The 24,664-nt window shown below is 28.2% G+C and overlaps 1 protein-coding gene across 1 annotated transcript in view; it reads right to left on the bottom strand.

The window, feature by feature from the left end:
* Positions 1-22,566, bottom strand: part of LOC129962117 (uncharacterized) — a 78,954-nt gene extending 56,388 nt beyond the window's left edge. Inside the window, exon 1 of the mRNA XM_056075854.1 lies at positions 22,196-22,566. The gene's annotated coding sequence lies outside the window, so the exon portion shown is untranslated. The remainder of the gene's footprint in view (positions 1-22,195) is intronic.
* Positions 22,567-24,664: the final 2,098 nt, after the last annotated feature.

The raw sequence follows: 24,664 nt of genomic DNA, 5'->3' as shown, positions 1-24,664 counted from the left end.
ATTTAAGTTTTTAAAGTTGTCATTATCAACTTAGAAATTTCATATTTCTTCTATGCCCAAATATTTGCAATGAAATTCTAGAGCGGGATCTCCAAATAAGCTTTACATATATGTGACAAACGGTAAAACTAAGAATAAGTGTTCTATCTGAAATTCTTAATATTAATTAATTAATTACTATTCAAATTAGAGTTGAGGGTTCTAAAACATCTTAATATAAGATTTCAAAAACTGTACTACGCAAAATTATATATTTGATTTCCTTACACACACTCGCACGCACATATATGGAAAAAATAAACGCAGACGAAGTCGCAGGTGCTGAGGCTAATATTGCATCTATGGTATATTTTTATCCTTTTGCAAATAAATTTTGAAATCTTAAGGTATTTAGAGTAGGTAATGTTTGAATTTCTTATATGAATGCAATACCGTTTTTGTTAACAATAAAACTTATTTCAAACACTTCAATTTCGACTATTAATGTTTTCTCGTATGTATGAATAACATAACTAAATAGAATATCATCAATAGTTAGATGGGGGGGAGGGGACTGGTTGTTGAACCAATTTGATATTAATAACCCAAAATATTCATGAATGAATTTTTAATAACTAGGGCGTTTCTAATTGGTATTATAACATTAACACAAACTTCTATCAAAGTATACTTTTAGGCTTTTTTTTTTTTTTTTTTGCACACCTTACAGATACGCTAGATAGTATTGAACAGCTCCATTATGCAACAACTATCTCTCAAGGTCAAACTTCCTTCAGGAATGGGAAAGTAATTTCGACTAAAATGCCTGGCTCCATCAACAGTCAAAGCAACCACTAAAAAAAAGAAAGAAGAAAAAACACCAAGCACATACTTTCCTTAAGACCAGCCTAAGCCAGAACAGGAGGAAGCTGAGGTATGAAGGTAAAAAGAAGAAAAAAGAAAAAGGAATGGCAGAAACACATCAGGGAAAGGGGAATAGGGCATTGTATTATGCACGAATAACATCCACCTCTCCCCCACGAAATTCCCGACCTGTAACTACGACTTCAAATCTATAAAGCGAGTGTCATCCGCCTGGCTCAATGAAGAGGAATAGGGGATAGTCTGCAAAATAATTCGAAAACAGTGCAGGTCATTCCCGCGTTATGCAATTATTTTTGCTATAATAATTATAAGATAATTAAATCTCATTCAATCTATGAGGAGTTGTTTTTTTCACACAAACAATGAAAAATAAAACTACATATTATCAGTAATTATTCCAAAAAATATGCAACATTCCATTAATGTCAGAGCTGGTTATATACCAGTTCCAAAAGCAAAATAGGTTATTATATCAAACTAGAACCCAACGATAAGATGACTATTTGATAGAATCACTTTTAGAAAAGAAATTTTCTTCGTTGAGGATTAAATTTTAAGAAGATATTCTAATTGGCGTCAAGAAAAATCGTTCATCCAGGCTAAACATAAGAATACCACTTAGAAAATTTACTTCAAACTCTTAAAAATTACGAATACAAATCAATTTCCTTTAATCCATTAGCTATTATACACCTATAAGAGGATACAGATCTGCATATATTGATGTATTAATAAATAATATCAATTGACAATTACTCAAAGCAAATTTTCTTGGAAAAAAAGGAAATGTAAAAATATGAAATAAATAAGTGCATTTTGTTCAATAAACACACACACACTTGCCAATATTCTATTTAATGAATGATTAATAAGCAATCACCCGAAAATCCTAACTTCAGTATTGGGTAATTACAGAATTAATCTTATATCTATAAAGACGTTAAATCTTTTGTATCAGATCGGCACCTTTTTCCGGTAAGTAGATGGCAGATACAATCCAAAATGTGTTAATTGTCAGATGATTTATAATTAACTCGAATTTCATAGAACTATTTTTTTCAGCAATAATTAACATGTCCGCTATGAAGTATTAAATAAAACCCCATCATTTTAATTCTTTACTTCCCAGCAAAAATCAGCCGTAGCAAACAGCGGCACTCATGGCATATTCAAATCAAATACAATAATACTCAAAAGCATTAATTTCAAAATATAAAAAAGGTGTTATAAAAACTATGATGTGTAAGACCAAAAAAATGTTCAAATCAATTACATCAAGTATTCTTTCAACTCCAAATTCAGATTCAATTAAAAAAAATTATCCGCATAAATATGTCTAAAAGAATATTAGTAATTTCAAGTTTAAGTAATTCAACTTCAGAATCGTAATCGAGTGAAGAATGATCTTGAATTCTAAGTTCAGGCGGATTAGAGTAACTTGGTTTAAATGAATTACTGAACCCGCTTTGAATCAACACGAGGGTTATTTGGAAATGGATTTTATAATTTTCAACTGGAAACAGATGACAAAAATGCCACCTGAGTCGGAAACCGCCCTTATCAAACTTTCATAACTCATTAGTGCGAGGATGTCTTATATATGAACATATAACGTATACTAGGCTAACGAAGACAGCAGATATTAGACAAAAACGGATCTCGAACCAACTACCATCCACTCTTAAGTCGAAACTTTGTCATTAAGTTTGCTCTTCCAGCCCACTGCCATTCATGTTGTGGATGAAACGTCACAACTGAAATTAATTTGTTGAGTTAATGAATAAATCTGCAGAATACTAAGCCAACTAATATTGACATTTTAGAACAGTTAAAATATTCGTATGGACAGCTAATATTCAACAAATATTCAAATAGAAAGGGATTTCCTCAAAGAAAACACTTTGGAATAAGTAAAAATATCTTCGACAAGCATATCATAACATTTTATATAACTTGATGTTTGCTTAACTTAAATATTTCTTTGAATTCCTATTCTTCTGTTTCATAATGGCAAAGAATTTTTTTTTTTTTCTTCAACTTTTCACTTACTTCTAGATGACTGTGAATTCCGAAATTTTGACCAACTTTGAGTTCTTATAGGTAATACAATTTATATTTTTTATATATATATATATATGTGTGTGTGTGTGTGTGTGTGTGTGTGTGTAATGATATTTTAAAATCTAATTTAAACTTAATTAATTTCCTAATTTTTCGCTCAATTCAGCACATATTAACTTCATTCTAAAATATTCTCTTATTTCCTGATGCCATTCCACTTTTTCTATTTAATTAATGCAACAGAAAGCTCTGTAAAAATGCCTTCGTCACCGATTCCCAAGCTCCGAGTGAAGGGATAAAAAATTCCTGGCTTAAGCAAATTCTCTTAAAAGATCCCTATGATTCCCTTGCCTGTGGTCGACACGCGTAGGAAATCCCTATTAAAATCTCACAATATATATTCACAGGGATATAATTTTCATTAGCCTTTTCATTTTGTGTTGTGTCGCTTCTGCTTGTACAAAAAATCATGACTGCTGGATGGAAATAAAACGAAGTTAAAAATTCAAAGTGTCTTTTCTGTCTTTGGCCACGACTCTGCTTCAAACAGATCACAGAAATTACTCTTATTACTTATTGCTGAACAGCAACAGTGAAATGTAAACAAATCGCTATACGAACATTTCAGAATACTTCATTAAATGTTTTTACACCTGCGCTTGATCTTCAAAATGTTATTAGAAATGCTTTGGAGAGGGTTGGCATTGTATTAAATCAGAGGAAACAAGGTATAAAAGAGGCATCGAATAGAAAGTTCAACAAGCGTTAAAATAGGCTTCATTGTTGCCAGATGAAAAATGATTGTGATTTAAATCTTCCATAATAATCGTTTAAAAAGTAAATTATCTGACCAGACAAGCTGGTCGCCAATTGTATGGTTAGTGGTTAGTATTTTAATATCTACGAATTAGCATTTTATCAATTTTAAGTAAATTTTGTTTGATTTTTTTACGATATGACACTATCTGGTGTTGAATTTTTAGAAAAATTAATTTTAAATTTCAAAAATATTAAACACTAAAACTTTGAAAATAATTTTATTAAAAATGTGGATGTCGCGAATCAAGTTACAAAAACGTGAGGTGCTAAAAAATATAAAGAAATTAAGCCCCAATGAATATCTTATGAAAGAAAATTCCAAAACACTCATTTAAAAACAATATGACTGTAATTCACTAATAATATTTCTATAATCGGTGCCTGAAGCTTCTGCAACTTTGGCTTTGATTTGGATTTTTGATTTTAAAAAAGTACCCCCCCCCCTCCTGTATTGTCGTACTCTAATAAAGGCATATTATTAAAACTTTATTATCTTTAGAAATATAGACTTAAAACTGCAGTAAATTACATACTATGGTTCAAATCCTGTCGACTTTTCGAGGATTTGAACACAACGATATTCGTAGTTTAATATAAACGGGTTGGCGATCAGTTCTAGATTCCTTGCATATCTCTGATGAATGCAATAGATCAAATAATAGGTCCACACAAAGGCATATTTTTGGAGAGACAGAGGGTGCTATTGATTTTTAAGCAAATTTATGCAAACCTTACTTTTTGAAATATAAATCTGCATACATTTATTCGAAGTTCCTTTTTTATTACTAAAAATAATTTGTTATGTTAGTTTTATATGAATAATTTGTAACAAATATTCAGCTCTATTTTACTTACAACTTTATCGCCTTCGGAAACGAGTTCATTCGTTCTAGAATATTGGCTTGTTCTTTGTTTATTAATTCGAAATGTATTAATGCTTAAAATTTGAATTCGTACCTCAATAAGAATAAAAAAATATACATTTAATAAAATTTTAAATTTATGCGAAAAGTTGTAGCTACTTTCTATACCTACTTTAAAGAAGTATACAAAATATCTGCTTATAAAGGTAATATTAAACGTTTTGAACTAAACGTCGGGGATGGCTAAATTTAATAGTAATAAAAAATAATAACAGGTTTGAAAGATGAAAAGATATCTACAATAATAAGCAAACCAAATGAAACTATAATATAAAGTGTTGAATAACTAATTGAAATAATCCAATAAAGAAACTACTTTTAAAGACAGTATCAAGAAAATATTAAATGTACAACTAAATTTTCTGAAAAATAAGATTTTTTTTTTCTTCATTTTTTTTTTAATCTTTAGTTTTAAAAAAAAAAAACTTCAAAAGAAAAGAAATCCGAATCATAATGATATCAAAATTATAATTAAGGTTAAAAATTTCTAAAGAGAAAGCAAAGTAAGAAGTAAATATTCATTATCAAAGAGATCACTTTGCAGTTGGCATGAGAAGACAATTTCGACATGAAACTTATCAAATGACTTTAAAAAGTCACTTCATGCAACTGGCTTTAATTGAGAAACATTTTTAAAAAGTGAATAACATGGAACTGCGGATAAGTAAAAATCTACTTTTAATGTAATTATTTCATAAAGAAAACAAACATTATTAATGCTTAACAGTCGGAAATCACTTCTCAGTGACAACAGTGCTTTATCAGCTATGTCATACATAAAAATCTTACGCCTGGCAAGAATTAACAATAGTTTTAACGAAGAAAAAAGGTAATGTAACTAAACGATTTGATGAAACTATGAAATTAGTCTGGTTCTCATTAAACAATAAAGTATTGAAGCATGTTTTAAAAAATTTATAAAAATAATTGGGAAAATACAGTTTATTCGGATAATTAAATACATAATTATCTGATTTTAAAAATCCTTTTAATTAATTTAATTAATTAAATCATAAAAAATTTCATTCAACGTCTCTAGAATAAACTAAGAGACATTTTGCTTGTGATAATGTACGCGCGTAAACAAGCTCTTTGAGTCAGAAGAGTGCAATGATTTCGGGAAATATAAAAATCTTGCGCTCGATATTTTTATGTATCTAGTGCTTTAAGAAATTAGCTATCCATCATGGTCATGCACTATCATTCATGAACAAAATGACTGAATCTACTGTCTCACAGAAGGGGGGAAGCAAGTAAAACACAATATCAATATTCAATCAATCATTTAATCTATTAATGCACCTAAGTAGGAAATACAACGAGGTATCTTGTCATTGCGCAAGCTACTCACACACTACATTTACATTACTTCTCAGCATAATGACCAGCTGAATGTACATTTTTGTGATGGTAACGAATTTCCTTCATATCAACAGATGATAAGAATCACACTTCATGATGAACCAGAATTAGTCGCACAACAATCTGGAGCAGCAAAGGGCGACCATTACATAGAGCGCTTTGTCAGTACATAAGAAAAGGGGGAGGGGGGGTCACCAGATAAAAGTTTCAAAGAAAATTTTAAGGAATATAAATCCATAACAAAATAACAAATTACTCGATCACTAAGCTGTTGTTACTAATCAGATGATAAAATAAAAGGTAAAGTCCAATGGCATGATCCATTTCTCACCGCCTGACATACGAACTCAAACGAAACTTATGCCGCAAAACGGTTTTGAGCTGCAAGATCAAGTTGTAATAGAGGTCTTATTTTAATGTGAAATAGCTTTCCATGGAAAATACTCAGAATTTTCACGCCCATTCAAATACATCTACTGTGCATTGCGGCTCAGCATTCCTATCCGATTCAAGATCCATTCTTGAAATTAATAAATATAGAAATGAATACCCTATATAAATAATAGATATATATGTGTGAGAATTCTTTATGCAAATTTACAACTTTCGTCTGATTTAGGTGAAATCTGATATGTGTGCTTTTCAAAACGAAGAAAAATAGTGATAACTTTTCAAAGCAGGAAAAGAAATCAAAATTAATTAAAAATTTCCAATTTAATTAAAAATTAAATAGATCTTTGATGGTTGTAAAAAGTTTTTTGCCCATAATTTTTTTTTCAAATTTAACAAAATTAAGCTTTGTAAGCTAAAACCCCGCCTTTCCTGGATATTTCTTAAAAAAGGAAGGAAAAAAAATTAAGCAAAATTGCGTTCCTCCCTCCCAAAATATTAATGCAAAAATTTATTTTAACAGTATCTAATATCCATATAATTTCTAGTATAATTTTAATAAGTAATTTTTTTTAATTCACAACAATACGTTTAATTATTATTATTAAATTTAAATCGTTTCCATTTTTTAAAAATTAATTTATCTTAGATCCTCCCCCATCAGATCAACATGTGAATTTTTTTTTTATTTCATATTGAAAATTTTTTTTTCTGCAAAAGAATGCTTTAATTTTTTTTTTTTTTTTTTTTTTTTTTTTTTTTTTTTTAAATATTGAGATAGTTACAGTTAAGGTTTAACGTCAGAAATGAACAATAGTAAACAAATTTTTTAAGAGATCATTTTTAAACACCGTTACTCTTTCTTGTAATATAATTGGATATAAAAAAATATTACTTCCCTTTTGATTAAAATTTTTTATCGCAATATGCTGAGTTTACTGAATCATTAAAGATATAAGAATATTTCGGTAAATTGTAAAAGATATCCAGTGCTGCACACAAAACTTCAATGTTGAATGATCAGTTAAAGTTAAATCATTTCTTATTTCAAGTTAAAGTTGAAATAATGAGTTAAGTAACAAAGAATCAGGCAGGACGCATAATATGCAGAACATGAAAGGCTTCTAAAATATAAGTTGCCAATCAGAAATCCGAAGTTTAAAAAGAAAAGCCACTTTGTTGAGGGAACTACTATGACTTGAAAAATAATATATTTCAACCAGTAATTTGAGCAACTGTAATCAAAGAATACCAGGATTAAATATTTTTTTAAAACAACTACCAAAATTGAAAACACTCTATTGATTACATTGTTTAGAAATCAAATTAAGAATCTGGCAATTTTTCTGGATAAAGTCAGAAAAAAGTCAATATTTAGAAACAATTAAGAAATCTCAAGAACAACCAAATTACTTCAAAAGCAAAGGTTCTATAAAGGAAAAACTTTTTGTGTTGGTGGACGCATTTGGCCACAAACTGAAGATGATCACTTGTTTTTTCACAGCGTAATTATAATAAAAAAAATTATAATAAAAAATACATAATAAAAGCAATTTAAAATCACAACTTTTAAAATCCATTTTATTGAGGAATCATGATAATTAAAGCAATCGTCACAATGCTTAAAGTAAGAAAATCATGCGCTGATAAATACTGCCACCCACATGATATTTCTATATTTGCACCGAAGATTATGTGAAATGGACTCTTTATAGGAAACTATTTAGAGATGCGGAACTCCAAATTCGAATTAGTGAGCATGAAGTTGATATTTCTCATTCCTGCATCTGGAGGAATTTTAGCACAAATGATGTCTGTATCATGTGTAATGCATCTAGATACTCCAATCGGACGATTATGCAGCTGGTCTGCATAATGGCTGTTGCAACAAAGTGTTACAAATCGGCTCTTCTCAATTACTTTTTCCTGCAAATTGCCATTGACGCGCGCTTCACAAAGAAAAAGAAATCTTCGACTAATACGTACACTAGTATGGGCAGTGGAGAAATCTTAATAAAACATCCTGTCCTGAGATACATGCCTGGGTTCCGTCCTATGCCCATTCAATGCTTCAGTGTCTGCAAAGGAACACATTTAGGCCAGCACTTTAGGGGAAACCACATCGAATTTGACTCCTTTACGCCTGATCGGTCACAAATATATGATATTCCTGAAGTAAGTATCATCACCACAACCTTTGGAAGACGATCCGACTATTGCATTGATCTAATCTATGCGATTCCATCATCAAAGGATTTCTCCCAAAATATTTCTGAAAATTCTCATACACTGTTCAAAAAAATTAAAGGAACCAATATTTTTTCACAGTTTTATTTTTCGTCAATGTGTCATATTGAATGCAAAACAGAAACTGGAATTATTTAAGCAGTGAAAGATGATAATCATTTTGTCTAAGAAATTGATTCATTCAAAAAATATTTTAAATTAATTAAATTTAAGAATGAAAAATTGCTTCAAACTAATAAAATGAAATTAACTCAAATTGAGAGTGGAATTACTCAACAAATATTTTTAACACTATATAGATATGAAATCAAAATTCTGAAGACAAACTTCCCAGTAGTATGAATAATTTTTAAAAAATGGAGGGATCGATATTTTTGCCACTTTTAGGGTAGTGTGTTGCCTTAACCGCTTTTTTATGTAAAGAAGTTACACATTAAGACGACTGTTGTTTATTTTCATGGGGTTTTTCTATCGCTTTAAAACACATGTAGAAAAATCATTCATATCATTTCCAGCATAGCAATCATTCGTAGCATTCTATATATTGCCAATTTAATTGCTATTGACTTACGTTCGGTCTTTGACATTTGATCTCGGATGCTCAGTAATAGTGCAACAAAGCTAACTGGACTTTCATATTGCTTTTTTTTTTTATAATTTAAATACCATAATTTATGTTAAATAAGGGGGAGTGAGATAAAATTTTGAGAAACAATATTTACTTCGTTGTTTTTGCCAAAGATACGCAAAACAAATGAATATTATCTTATATCAACATCTTGTATATAAAAACTATGCACAAAAAAAATACGAAAATTTGATGTAACCGAAGAAACCAGTATTGAAATTTGCCATTTTGTGACATATAACAATCACATATGTACAATTTAATAATATACGCAAATACATAATAAATGTTTTATATCAGAATCATCATTACATCATTTCCAAGATAAATATTAAATGCACATTCCATAATCAGTGCAATCGAGATTTCTAAAAAATATTTTAAAATATATTCACAAGAATGATTTTATATGTAACGAATTGGTATTCAGTTTTCAGGATATATTAATATTTAATTAAGAAGGTAGAAGAGCTATTATTTAATTTTCTGGTAGTTTGGAAGTGTTAAAAAGTATTCTATACGGTTTCTTTGACTTTATCAGAAACATAATATCATTGATTGAAATTAATTGAGTGTAAAAAAGTTTCACACTACATTAAGAAAATGGGGCATAACACACACGTTTCACATTTTTCATCACATAATTACAGATGTAATATTCTCAATATATTGTACATTTTAGACAATATTTGTACATTTGTGGTCGATCCCTTTCAGCGAAAGAAGAAAATAAGTAAACTAGGGAGGGGAAACACTCCAATGCAAAGAGCGCGCGCGAATCCACGTGCCTGGAATAAAAAGAAAGATTTTAAAAAATACAGCAAAATAACAAAAGCACTTACTACCTTGAGGCCACACGTAACAGGAATAGCGGCTGAAGCACTAACCGACCGTTTCTTCCGTACTGCCGAAGCAATATTTTGTGAGAACAAAATGGGGATTTGCATTATTCAATCAATGGCAAAGAAAATATAATTTCAGAAAGTAATGAAAATAAAATTTAAGAAGCTAATGGAATATAATTTAAATTTTTAAAAAAGGCAAATAAATATGTGTTAAATGTCAATATCTTCCAGAAATTAGGTATTTAGTTCAGCAATATTCTGTTCTAAAGGCACACGGGGGCTGTTTTGGAATTGATATCGTCATTTTGAATGGTGATCAGATGAGGACAACACCGGCATTCCCTCTCCATACATTTTTACACACAAGCAGAAAGATGTCTGCCCACCTAGATTTAATGTGCATCAGACCCGAATGCACAGATCATCTGTGGAAGATGTAATGATGAACGATTTTTTTTTTTTCATATGAATAAAACAATCATAAATTGATACAGATTCCACAAATCTACCATTATAATAATTTTTAATGAAAAAAAATGTGTTTTTCCAAAATACATACAATATACAGGATAAATTTAGCATAATCTGTTAAACGCAAGTTAGTGTCAGCAAAGCCTATGAGAATTATAAAATACTATGGCAATTTTGGCAGACCTTTAAAACATTTCTGACAGACCTACAAGCACCAAAAAATAATGGCGAAGTTCAACATCGAACTATCATCAAAATCTTTAACCTTGAATATTGCAAATACTATTCTAGCTGTAATAAATCAAATTCACCAAAACTTGAACATTTCACAAGCTTTCGAATGAGCTTACAACAATCCATAACAGTATCCTAATTCAGGAAAAATGCAGTCGTTCAATTGCAATATATCATTGAAATCGGCAGTCTTTCAAACAGACATTCGTCGGGAAGCCCACAAATAAAAGGATGGCGGCTAAATGAAATGAATGCAAATCTATCAATGTGAACTCTTTCGGATATAAAGATGTCTATCGGTTTCTTTCCATTGTGTTCATCACTTAATAAAAATGTTACATTTTTTTTTTTTTTTTTAAATTTGGCTTTAAAATTTGGTTTCTTAAACCTAATTGAAACAGTAGGCTTACGGTGGTCAGGAAATTAAATCAGGAGCGACAATGACCTCTTGCGAATTTTCTTTGACAAACGCCGTTTTTAGAAACGTACTGCATATGAAAGGTTGAATTTCTCCCGAACTAGAACACTTATATGATTTATTTTAGATTCATTCGAAAGTTCAGAGAATAGGAAAGTTTTTAATAAATTTGACGTATTGCAGTTAAAACGGTATTTGCGGTATTCAACATTTAAAGATTTCAGCGACAGTTCGATTTTGAATTTCACCAAAATTTTGGCATTTACAGCTCGGCTTCAACTTCAGGTATTCTGACAAAAATGGTGTCATTTTATAGGATTTTTCCCGCTCCGTTAAAATATACGCTTATTTTACGGAAATTCTGTCAGAAACTAGGACTTCTATTTTCGATATTGGTAGTATAATCACTTATAATCATATATATATATATATATATGCTTGAATCAGTCTGTGTTCAGCGCTTGTTTGAAGATCTAGATCTTTATATCTAGAAGGAAGAAGTTTGAGCTGGATAGCTGTGTCGAATGCGAGTTCGAGGGGCTCAACCAAGTCTCTGTGGTACTTTAATAGACGAGATTTTGTGTTTGATCAAGATTATGGGGCTAGATATGGGCAGCAAAGACATCAATGAGCTGGTGGAAGAATATTGCCAGAACTACCTACGAACATATGAAGCTACATTCTATGTCACAGCAAAAGGCTGCGAAAGAAATTTGGTCAGGAGAGGAAGACGTAACACAGCAACAATCTTTCAATGAAATAAGAGATGCTGAAAGCATAGAAAATTATTGCATCGTATTTTGAGAAGCATCACCCCAACAAGTCAAAAGCTATGCGCTCTGCCAATTAATTTAACAGTAATGCTGTGTCTCGTTTTCGCCAAATTTTGAGGGGCAGCCAAAGACAAATGTCCTAAGACTATATTTTTGTACAAAAAGCATGCATTATAAATAATGAATTACATTATCACAATGAGAATTATACAAAATATTACTAAAAAACATTTCTATGAGAATTTTTCTTTCGGAATGGAATGGAATATCCTATTTTAAATGGTCTATGGAAAAAATTATTTAGCTTAACGAGTGTCTCGCATTAAATAAGATTCGTGAAAGAATTATGCTCACTAGGCAAGGTTCCACTAAGCATTTATATACTAGCCGCCTTTGGTCACAAGCCGCTTTGCCAAGATTAACGATTGCTAAAATTTTCCATTAAATACTTTATGCAACCTGGTTTTAATGGCTTTCTTCATAAAACAGATTTAAACTTCAAATATTGATAGTTATATGCAATTACAGAAACAATTACAGATAGTCTAAAATCACAGAAACTTTACGCCATTCTGTTCACTGTACTATGCATTCTCCCAATTTTCTGTCTTTCCTCATAAAATCTGAATTTTAATTAAAAACAAAATTGATTAAACTTCAACTAACACAAACTTTTTTGATAAAATCTAACATGTTTTTTAGGAATGAGCACAGAAAAGAGAATCGCTCAACACTGAAGTGCTTTCTATGTCGAATAAAATTTTTTTAATATATAATTTATGCAATATCTCAAAAGTTTATTTCAAACAAATTTCTTCGGTTTATCATTTTTATTTGATTTATCATTTGGTTTTCAATTTCAAGAGGATTTAAAATATACAAATAATAATTTTTATTTTGTTCAGTCAATAAATGTAGTTCGGAAAAAATTACGAGTTCTAAATTTTATATAGTTTTGTGATTCTATGAATTATATTCCATAAAACGTTCATGACACTCTAAATTAAATAAAAGAACATTTCAACTTTCTTCAGCCAAATTTGGCCGAATTAAGAAGCTTTCTATATCATTATTTAAGAGCAATTTCTTTATTTTAAAATAATTAGTCTAGAAGAAATTCCAAAAGTCAAAAGATATATTTTCTTCGAGGCAGTAAATAGTTATGCGTTTTATAAAACAGTAATATTCATATTTTCATAACTCGATCATAAATAATATAAGATATATATATAAATGATATAAGAAAATAAGTAGGAATTGACTTAAATTTTTTTATATATATTACTTTTTTATTGATGTCTCAAGAATATTTTATTAAATAAGACTCATAAAACCGAGAATTTGTTTAAAAATTCAAAATTTTGAAAAATTATAAAGAACATTTATTGACACAAACTACATAAAATATAATTATTTACTTAATTTAGGTCATTTTTCTTATTAAATATATGTGCCTATTACAACAGCTTAGAAATAAAAATGTTGCTTACTTATTAGACTGAATATCCTGTATACATTGAATCATGTTTTTTCTAAAATAACAGAATTATTGAATTAATAATAGATATTTTAAATGCCACAGAAATCTTTTTTTATGTATTTATTTTTCTATAAAATATCACGTTTCATATTTATTTTATTTCATCCTATTTTATTGATTTCGCTTCATATTAAAAAAAATTATACAGCAAATAAAAGACATCATTGGAAAGATAATATTTTGAATTCTGAAATGATATAAAAATCTTATTTGTGTTGCAATATTTTCGAAAGTTATCGCCAAAAAATGTCAAAATTTCACTAGACTTTTTAATTAATTAAAACTTCAAAACACTTGCTTTACGGTGCTTTTTTTTTTTTTTTTGCTCTATGGTGCAAAGTATATTTGAGTGAGTGAGTGTGTGTGCGTGTACGAGTGCGCGTCACGTTTGGTAGCTGATGTCAAACAGTGCAGCCTGAAGAACGTCAACATACTCACATTCATCTTAATCATTAATAGAGATATAAGCAATACATATATTAAACAATATTTCTTCCTTTGCTTTAAAATAACTGAAAAAACAAAGAAAACAGTTTAAATTTCACTGCAATAATAAAATATATTGCTGAAAAATAATTTAAAAAAGTGTCAAGATTCAAAAAAAAAAAAAAAAATTACACGACAAATAAATGGTATCATTAAAAATATAATTTTTTAAATTTCTCAATGGTGTAAAAATAATTTTTATACGATAATATTTTCCGTAGTTATCGCGGAAAAACGCCGAAATGTGGTTTAATTTTTCATTAAAATTTCACACACCCTCCCACTTTTCCGAATTGCCTACATTTACTTTCGAAAGTATGTTTGTACCAGCTTATTAGCCAGCAAGATTAGACCGTTGCGTCTAGATCAAGCTTATAGAGAACCAACACACAAAAATTATGCTATATCATTAGTAGGTACGTATACATTGATACAGTAATCTCAATTTGAAATCATTCAGTTAGATGCTTTTAATTAAAAATAATATCATTTACAATATTAACTACATTAAGTAAATTAAGATGATTGTATTCCATCAACCTAAACCGTTTCCCTCCACATTTAGGGAGACCATTTGCATTTCCAAGAATCAAGAAAATTATTTTCAGACATTTTAAATGTTAATTGCATCATTTACAAATAACATTTTAATTCCATTGCCCATTTTAGCATCACTCTCCCCACCCGATCTTTATCTGCACAATTTTTGTCAATTTCGGAGAGGGTCCTTATTTTAGAAACATGTATATAACTAATTCAGACATCTTCTAATAAATCTTTCAAATAGCCCACAGTCAGACATCAAACATGATTATTTTTCAGTATAACAAAGTTCATAACCCTTTTATGACTGTATACCGGAATGCTCCTAATTTACTTTCCGTAAATGAAGTTATTTAAAGGAAAATCGAAAGAATTGTTAATATTTTTTTAAAGCCTAGTCGAATTTTTCACCAAACAGCTACTGATAATATTTAAATTTTTTTTGAGAAAGAGGGTGTTCGAGGAGGGGTAGAAAGCGGGTGCATAAGTTTTAATAGTTCATTAAAAAATATGTAAGCTTTTTTAATACTGCATGAAATATCTACCTCAACAAAGTAAAATACTCTCAATTTTAAATCTGGGGAATACAAAAGCTTTCAAAAAAAATATTTAGAATGGTACAACATAAAGAATTGCGATATTAAAAATACTGAAACTAAAAACAATACTTTTTTTTTTTAAATTTTTATCACCTATTCAAAGAAATCTGATTTCAATTGGATTTTTTTTTTTTTTACATTAATAAAACATCATTTCATTTTTACTCTCAATTATTTATAATAATTAAGAAATCGCTTTTCATTTATTAAAATCAAACTGAAAAAATATTTTTTTTAATTACCCATAAACTGATGTATTACTTTCGGCCATTTTATCAATAATTAATTGGAAGAACAAAATAATCATCGATAGAAAGTGATTACCTCGAAACAAAAAATTTAAACTTCTTTACTTTATCGCTATTTTATTTAAAAGCATTGTTATGACATATCAGCTTTAAAAGATTCATTTTATAAAAAGCCTTTTTATACATAATTTAATAAAAACGAATTATTTCAATTAGCTCAATGTTATTTTTTAAGATTGGCTTTATTTCGCCATTTGATGTGACAATCTTGAACGAGACGGAGGCATGATAGACGAATAAAGCTGAAAAAGATTATCATGCTGCAATGCTTCAGATTAGCTTCGAATTGTTTTATTATTATTTATTTATTTATAATTTTTGTTAAGAATTTCGGCAAATAAGTTATGAAATGATTTACTTCCAAATTGGTATTGTCTCTTGTACTTCGCTATACTATGCGAAACTCAAAATCATTACACTTTACATTAATCCTTCAGATAATAACAATGCTACAGCTGATTTGACTTTTCTATCTGAGAACTGAAGCTGATATTTAAAAATAACAATTAGGCAGGTTATATATACCTGTTCTTAATATGTGTGATCAGTCTTGGTACTTTACACGCATCAGTCTTCACAGCAGTTGCCTCGGTGAGCAATTGTTATTGTATGATAATGTAGTGCAATATAATAAAAGTATTATGTTCATCTTCAAATAAAAGTTCTTAAATAATCCCTTTCCAGTTAAATTACATCTTTCTTTAGTTCTATCTACCTCAGTAACCCACTATAAACTACTATGTCTACTAATATGCCCCGATAGCTATCGAAACTAATAAAGAATAACGATTACTGACAACAGTTCTTTTAATATATTTTTTGCGTATATTTATCTTTTCGTATTTATAAACATTTTTCCTCACTTTTAATTTTTTTTCAATTTTTGGATATAATTTGCAAGAGGATTTTTCACTGCTGTAAAGGAATTTAATCCAATCTCACTCTGTTGGTTAAAAAACTATTTTAATGTTCCATTTCAATCACCAAGGATGCCAAAACTGCCAAATTACCAAAACAGCAAACATCCAAAAAGGCAAAAAAGTACATAAATAAGCAGTAGGTTTGCTAAAAAAAAAAAAAAAAAAAAAAAAAAAAAACTACTTATATTATTTGAGCTACCATATCAGTAAACACTCAGAAGTGCATTAAATTTCAACTCTTTTATTAAACATTCCCATGTTACTGTTTTTGTTTACTACTGCGATACTATCTTTGGACATCAACTTCAAATTATAATTTGCAATCTCATTTTTATTTTGTAGGTTACACATGCAGTTTTGTTAAAATTTTTTGCACTATTTGAAAACATTTCTCAAATTTTATTTTATATTTTAATATTTTTTTTTCTATGGATATAGGAAAAGAAGCAGACTTCTTCATTTTCATCCAAAATAAAATCTGTGTATACAAATAATCATTAGTTAATTGAGAGAACTTTATATTTTGGTTATAACTGAGTGATTAGAACAGGAGTGGTTACCATCCATTTCAAAAGTTCTTCAAAAAAATTCTATTCGCAACATTTCTTTTAAATTCAAATATTTTTGTAACTTATTATTTATAAATTTCATCATATTATACAATTTGATTTTGGGACCGTACTTTCATAGTACTTCAAAAAAAATGAATTTCGAATATATATTATATATATATATATATATATATATATATATATATTGGTGCTTTCATGTAAGATGAAAAGAAAAAAAAAACATTTTTTTATAATAAGCCACAAATTATTTTACAATATAAAACCCCTACAAACTCTGTAATTTTAATAATAAGCAAAATCCTTGCTGAAGAAATTAAGAATTCTTTCAGGCCGAAAAAATCCCGCCAAATTCTACAAATGCATGTGCAGTAAAGGGAAAAGAAAATACAATACAGCGGCATGTTGTTGTCTCGTCGGAACAAGTACTTGCCATGGACCGAAAAGAATTTTTCAGCCTTTCTACACATGCGCTGCCTACTGGCCGCCTAATGACTGATAGTGTGTAAATCCCCATTAACGTGGATTTACACTCGGTTACATATTCCAAGCCAGTTAAAATCCAAACGAAATTACTCACTTATCTTTTTAACAAGATATGCATATAACGCTTTGTCCATGTTATCTATATCTAAATGCATATAAACTTTTGAAAAGAGGTTGTTTTAGGGATGATGATCACGGAAGATCTGCAGAGATTTTTCCGAAATCACATCAGAACTATTGCAATAAGTAGTTTCCCTATGAGGAATCTATCTAAAATTCAAACACACACACACACACACACATAATGATCTCTAAATCTAAATTAAATCCTAATTATTTTCCTAATTTTAATCTTAATTTAACCCGTATTAACTTAATTCTAAAATGTTCTTTTATTTCCTGATCCAATTCCACCATTTTTATTTAATTAATTCAACATCAGCTTTGTAAAACTCCCGAAATCGGAAATTCTCACACTCCGAGTGAAGGGATAAAAATCTGCCAACCTAAAAAAATTCTTTAAATTCTTTTCCTCTTACCTAAATTGATACGTGTAAAGAAATTCCTATCAGAATGAAAAAGTATATAATCATCGGGGATAAATGTTTCTGTCTCTTATGCCTCCCTGGACGGAATAATGTGAAGTTTAAAAAAAAATCAAAAGTTTTCTCTCTCTTCGGCCACGGAAATGATCAAAAAAAAAAAAAAAAAAAACCCTGTATTTACATTATATATATATATATATATATATATATATATATATATATACTAACGAAATTTAAAACAAAATCAATTTTAAAATACCATGCCCTGAATAAAGATACTTAAAAAATGGCACCAAGATCTGAAGCAAAAAAATAACAGACAAGTTACAGAATGATGAATATGGATTGGAAGGAATTTGAATGAATACTGGATCTTCCAGAATAACACAAAATAGCTATATAATGGAAAAACAACCTTAAAAAAATTAAAAATCTGGTAAAATTATGAATAACAAGATTAAAATATCAAAGACTCATCTGTAGATGCCATGTTCTTTCAGAGGTTATGCTTGTGTGATATATATTCAAATTTCAAAATGTTAACAATTACTAATTGGTTTATATAAATTGCAAAAGAAAGATCAACCTTGCATAGAGATTTGAAACCAAATTTTGAATCCAGAGTACATTTATGAGTTATTGAAATTGTCTTGAAAAACATATTTAAATGTTCAAATCAGCTGGCTTGAATCCTTTGACTCAGCTTAAAAATAGGTTATAAATAAAATTTTCTTTCTCCACCATTACCTAAAGAAAATACCTTGAATAAGATGTCACATAAGTAAATTGTGCTTACAAAAGAGTCCATTTTTTTTTTTTTTTTTCCCCTTTAGAGTTTTAGAAGACGAGGGGGGAAAAGCAAGCAAAAATTAGAATAACTATACTTTAAGCTACCATTAGCTGAGAAAAAAATAAAACTACACAGAAAATAAAGATTTATTACAAAATATTTTTATAAAAATTTCTTTATGGAGGCATTCAAGAAAATAAAACTAATCAAAAAATTTTATTTACATATGAATGGGCTTAAGTTATAGTTGTGTTTATTTTCTTGTTTTCCAAAATTAACAAATTCAAAATAATCAATAAAAAAAAATCAATAAGCAAAAATTATGCAAAGTTATCATTTTAGTGTTCTCTTGGATTCAAATTTAATATAGAGGTTGAAATTAATTCAACTGAACTATTTGAAAAATGGCTTACATTACCATAACTTCAATCCTTCTATATAACAGAATGACTTTTATTAAAATCAATATTTTCCAGTAATATTTGGTTTTTAATACTTCGTTTTCGTCTCGTCTTTTTATAAAATTTCTGCATTAAACAATCTTAATGAAATGGGTTGTACTTCATAAATGAAGTTAAAAAGCTTCTTCACAAAATGTGTGGGTTTTTTTTTTTTTTTTGTTTTTCTTTTGTAAATATTTTCAGTTTAGGAAAAGGCTAAAATAGAATCTATTGCACTACAATAAAAACAACACAAACAGCTTATAATATGAATAACTAATAGACTGGTATGAAATATATATCTGTAAAAAGATAATAAATCTCCATTAAAATCTACAGTAATGTCTTGAACAGTTTATTTTAATGCACTACTCGCATATTTGAATTTTTAAAAAAATTTAACATTTTTAGAAAAAAGGATTTTAAGAAAATCTTTTTAATTTACAAGCAATTTTTAAATCTACATTTATTTATTCAAAAAGTTCTAGATTTTTTTCAGATATTAATGAAACAATTACATAGAATTTTTCATATTATTTTCGTCCATAAAAGTCTAAATTAAAATTAATACAATACATCCATAAAAGTCTAAATTAAAATTAATACAATACAAATAACTCACGAAAAATTAAAATTGTATAATTCAGAACAATACTACAATTTTTTTCTGACAATTTACTGATATCATTTGAAACTGTTATTGAAAAACAGATGAATCAGTGAAACTAAGCAATAGCTGTGTAGATATTATTAAAAATATAAAAATGGAGGAGTTTTACTTTAAAATTCATTAAATCCTCTTTTTTACTTTAACCAAATTATTTCCATAAACTTTTCACATATAAAAAACACATTTTAAGAAAAGACATTATTTATCAACAATTTAGCTAATCAAAACACAAGCAATTTAAACTGTTATTTTAAATTTTGCACAATGCAAAAACATTTTTTTATGCTAAATTTATTAAAATATAGATAAGATTATATATATATGATATTTCATAAAGAAATAAAACAAAAAGAACGAAAATCAAATAAATAAGTAACTGTGCTAAAAAACTAATACTACAAGTAATATGAATTAAACTATTATGTTCATCTAATCTACATGATCTATCATTAACTATACATATTACTACAAGAAAAAAGGAATAAGTTGCATTTCAGTTGACTGCATTAGATATATACTTTTGCTGATCTGTATTTAACATATCATATACTTATTTTGCACTTACCATTTTACTTATTTCTCATTTAATATAAAAAATTTTTATAGTATCCCATAAGAGATATTTTTATTGGTTTCTTTTTTTCAGATTAAAAGAAAACATTTAAAATATAAAATATTTAAAATGAAAATCATCTATTAGCTACAGAGAAATAAAATTAATCTTTCAATAGGTTAGAAATTCCCCAAGTTATCTTAATCTAAAAATAGAAAATATTTTTTAAATTACATTAAAATTATTAATCATTTACTTTTAAAATTATGTCAAAATTAAAATAATGTGCCATCATAAATTAATGTCGAAACATAAATATATTTACTTATAACCAGCCTAAATATAACAGGAAAAACTTTCATACGCATCTAAAATTACTTTACATTTCAAAACATGTTTTAAACTAATCATAAATCTATATTTAATAAATATCACAGTACAGCATTGTTAAATAATTGGTCTACTTTTAACATTCAATTCAAATCAACATAAATTTCTGTTAAATAAATTAAATACAAAATGGATTAATGTTCTATTACAAGTTTTTAAAAGCAGTTGTATAACAATATAATGCACAATTCATAAAAGAAAGCTTCAAATATTCTAAAAGAAAGCTATATATATATATATATAAAATATCTTTTTATTAATGCAGACTGTAAATCTTAATAAATGATGTAATAAATAAATTTTTAAATAAAACCAAGATGAATACTGAAATGTTTAAAAAATAGGGAAACGATCAAATAACTTTCTATTTTCCAACCATAATTTTATACATTGCGCTGTAATTGAAAAAAAAAAATCAACTCTTAACTAAAGCATTAAAAAAATTGGTGACTAAACAAAAAAATTACAACAAATAATATAAAATATATAATGAAAATAAAATTAAAATTCACTTATTAATCAATATTTAAAATATCTTTCCATTTATGAACAGCATATACGTTTGTATTGTGAATATTACAAGCATTTTTTGAAGTTAAATTTATATGCCTAAATAACACTCTGAAAATAATTCTATTCAAGTTCCTCAGAAAAGGTTTTCGATTTAAGACATTTCTGAAATCATATATAAATAATCCTTTATTGCTTATGGACTATATAGGTTCCACTAATCAGAAAATAGGCAAAGATGAAAAATATCATTTTCACTTATAAAAGAAAGTGAACAATTAAAATAACATCACCATTAAAACAACAGAATAAAATACATTAAAATAACATTATTAGATTATATCATACACTATATAGTAATTTACAATGACAAACTCCACCAGCAATATAATCTAAAAAGTATTAGATTATGGAACAAAGTAATTGTATGCATCATAGTATAGTGTAGTATTAAATAACACAAAAATCACTTAATCTAAAAAACTATATATTAAAAATTATTCTGGATAATTAAAAAAATATTTATATATAATATTCTAAAACCCCAACAACTTTTTAATATGATATAATAAATTTTAAAAAAATTATTTATAAAAATTCCATAAGAAAATGTTTTCCGCGAAAAGAAATATTATTAGTTATATATTTGAAAAATTTTATAGGTTTTTTTCATTTAACAAATAATCGAAAAAATAATATCGACTAATAATTCAAAATTACATAGAAAAATGTAATGATATATTGGTACATTCCTTTTAAAAAAACAGCCACGAATAAGAAATATAAATCATGCTAATTTCAATAGACTTACCAATTGCCTTCATTGATAATGACTATTCATCCATCTCAAAAGCATAAATAATGCAGAAATGCGAATATTGCATCCAATTCATTATAAAATTCAAAGTTAACTACATGTTCATAATTTGTAAACATCTTAACCGGCTGGAATGTACAGCATTTTCGTTACAACTTGAATATAAACAAGCGTTAAAAATTCTTCACGTCAACCAAACTTTTTAAAAATTATAATAAAAATCCGAATAGATATTCCTTAGACAAGTAGAAAAAAATAACTGTTCACAATCAAATTCAGCATTCTTTAGCAATTACCATTATAATAACGTCAAAACTAAAATACAACCAAAAAACCAAAACAAGAATAAAGAAATAGTTTTACGTAAAAATACAGATCAACAGTTTCAAATTTTCCTCACCAGGTGGCCTACATTCCATAAGTAATGTCAAGATGATTTCACTTCATATCTATTATAAAAGAAAAGGAAGAATGTAGGAATAGCATCACAATAGAGCGACGGTAAATAAATCAAATTCGTAATCATTATATAAAGAACAAAAATTACTTTTCCTGTTCGAAATTCAATAAATTTACAAATTAATTATTTTTATTCATCTTGCTATTATTGCATATTTAATCTGAATGCATGGTAAAGCTAAACAGTCGAAACGTCCTCTAGTTCTACTCTTCTATCCGAAAAAAGAAAAGTGTAGACTTCTGGTGATATGCCATTAACCCTTGCTCTTTCATTTACGTATAATATTCCTGATTTCTGAAATATGAATCACCTCTGAAAAGCCGGTTGATCTTGAAAGCTATGATACAGATGGCTTATGAAGGATATGAATAGGACTGATCACGTAGAGTTCATGGAAACGGGCTCATGTCTGTATACCAAGCTATCCAGAAAACTCTTTATGATTTAACTACCTATTTCTAGAGATGAAAAATATTTTACGAGTGGTTATTATGTAACCACTATCAAAAAAGTCACAAATGCCAGTGATCAATACTTTTCAAAGACGGGGGTGATTCAAATAGGGCTGAAGAATATTTTCCGAGCGTTTATTACGTAACCGATATCAAAAAGTCACAAATACCAGTGATCAATACTTTTCAAAGAGGGGTGTGATTCAAATCCTTGATACGATCTTACTGGTGATTTTCGATTACAGCTCTTGGATCACAATAGAAAGTGCGGTGAAAGCTTATAAGCTAGTTAACAGCTACGCTACCTGGGCAGTTTCTCTTGTATTGTGGTCATGTTACTGAACTACAAACCACAAGGTCCCAGGTTCTATCCTTACTCATTCCAATCCGTTACAAAAGTAACAATCAATACGATCTGTCCAATGGAAGCTCTCGAAAAAGAGTTCAGTCATGCCTAGGGAAGTCCATTACCCACTGATGCAGACCTCCCGCAAATAATTCTGGCTGCTGGCGGAACCTATTGATCACATGCAGAGAGCTTCCTATTTCACGAGGAGTGAGATCCTATCTCTCTCGGTTTTATGGCAAGATAATGACCGTCGCTGGAAACTATACACATTTTGTCTCATTGTACGAAAAAAAGATTTCTTTCGCATGAAGTCTCCAAAGAAAAGTATTTATTTGTGTTTTTAAATAAGTTTTTGCAGATATTCAATGCTCCAAACAAATTTCATATGTGATATCCTTGACTGGATATAAACACCATAATTACTAAATGTCCACGATTGAAACGATTTGATATTCGCATAATTAAATTTACTGTGCCTGGTTAGCATGAGAATTCCGCTGCTCTGAATGATTGTCCATTTAAAAAAAACATGTTTATGGCTTATTTTCAAGCTCTTTTAAAAATAAAAGGAATATTTTACATAAATTGGCAATGATAAATTTCTCATCGGGGATTTTTAAAAACATCTTGGGAAAGATGTACAGAAATCTATCCAAATGCAAACATTTTTTAATCGTATTTCAGATAATCTAAATGCTATCATCACGTATATATCAATACTTTTGTTTACATACAGTGGCTCCTAAAAGTGTTCGTACACTAAAGAAATTTGCAGAAATTGTGTTCTATACTTCTTAATAAAGCATTTTATAAGTTTTTTTTTTTTAATTAGCATCTTTAAATAGTTCTTAATAAAACTGAACAAATATTTTTATAAAAAATCAAGTAGTATTGTTCTAAAAAATGAATAAATAAAAAATGTCACAAAATTAGAACACAAAAGTCTTCGTACATCCAAACATTATTTATTTAAATTCATCATAAAAATATCTTTTGCGGCTTATTTTTCTTCTAATTCAAAAATACACTAAAATCGTTTGATTTCAGTATTTAATATCACAATTATTTATTCTATTTACTTTATTCTTAGATATGACGCGCATTCGTAAAGAAACGAGTTTAGACGTACGAAAATTAATTATATTTCATTTTAAAGCTGGAAAATCAATTAGAGGCATTGCAACTATAACTAATCTACCTCA

Source organism: Argiope bruennichi, chromosome 1 (genome assembly GCF_947563725.1).
Source record: "Argiope bruennichi chromosome 1, qqArgBrue1.1, whole genome shotgun sequence".
NCBI lineage: Eukaryota > Metazoa > Arthropoda > Arachnida > Araneae > Araneidae > Argiope > Argiope bruennichi.
This window is presented reverse-complemented; position numbering and strand designations above follow the sequence as displayed.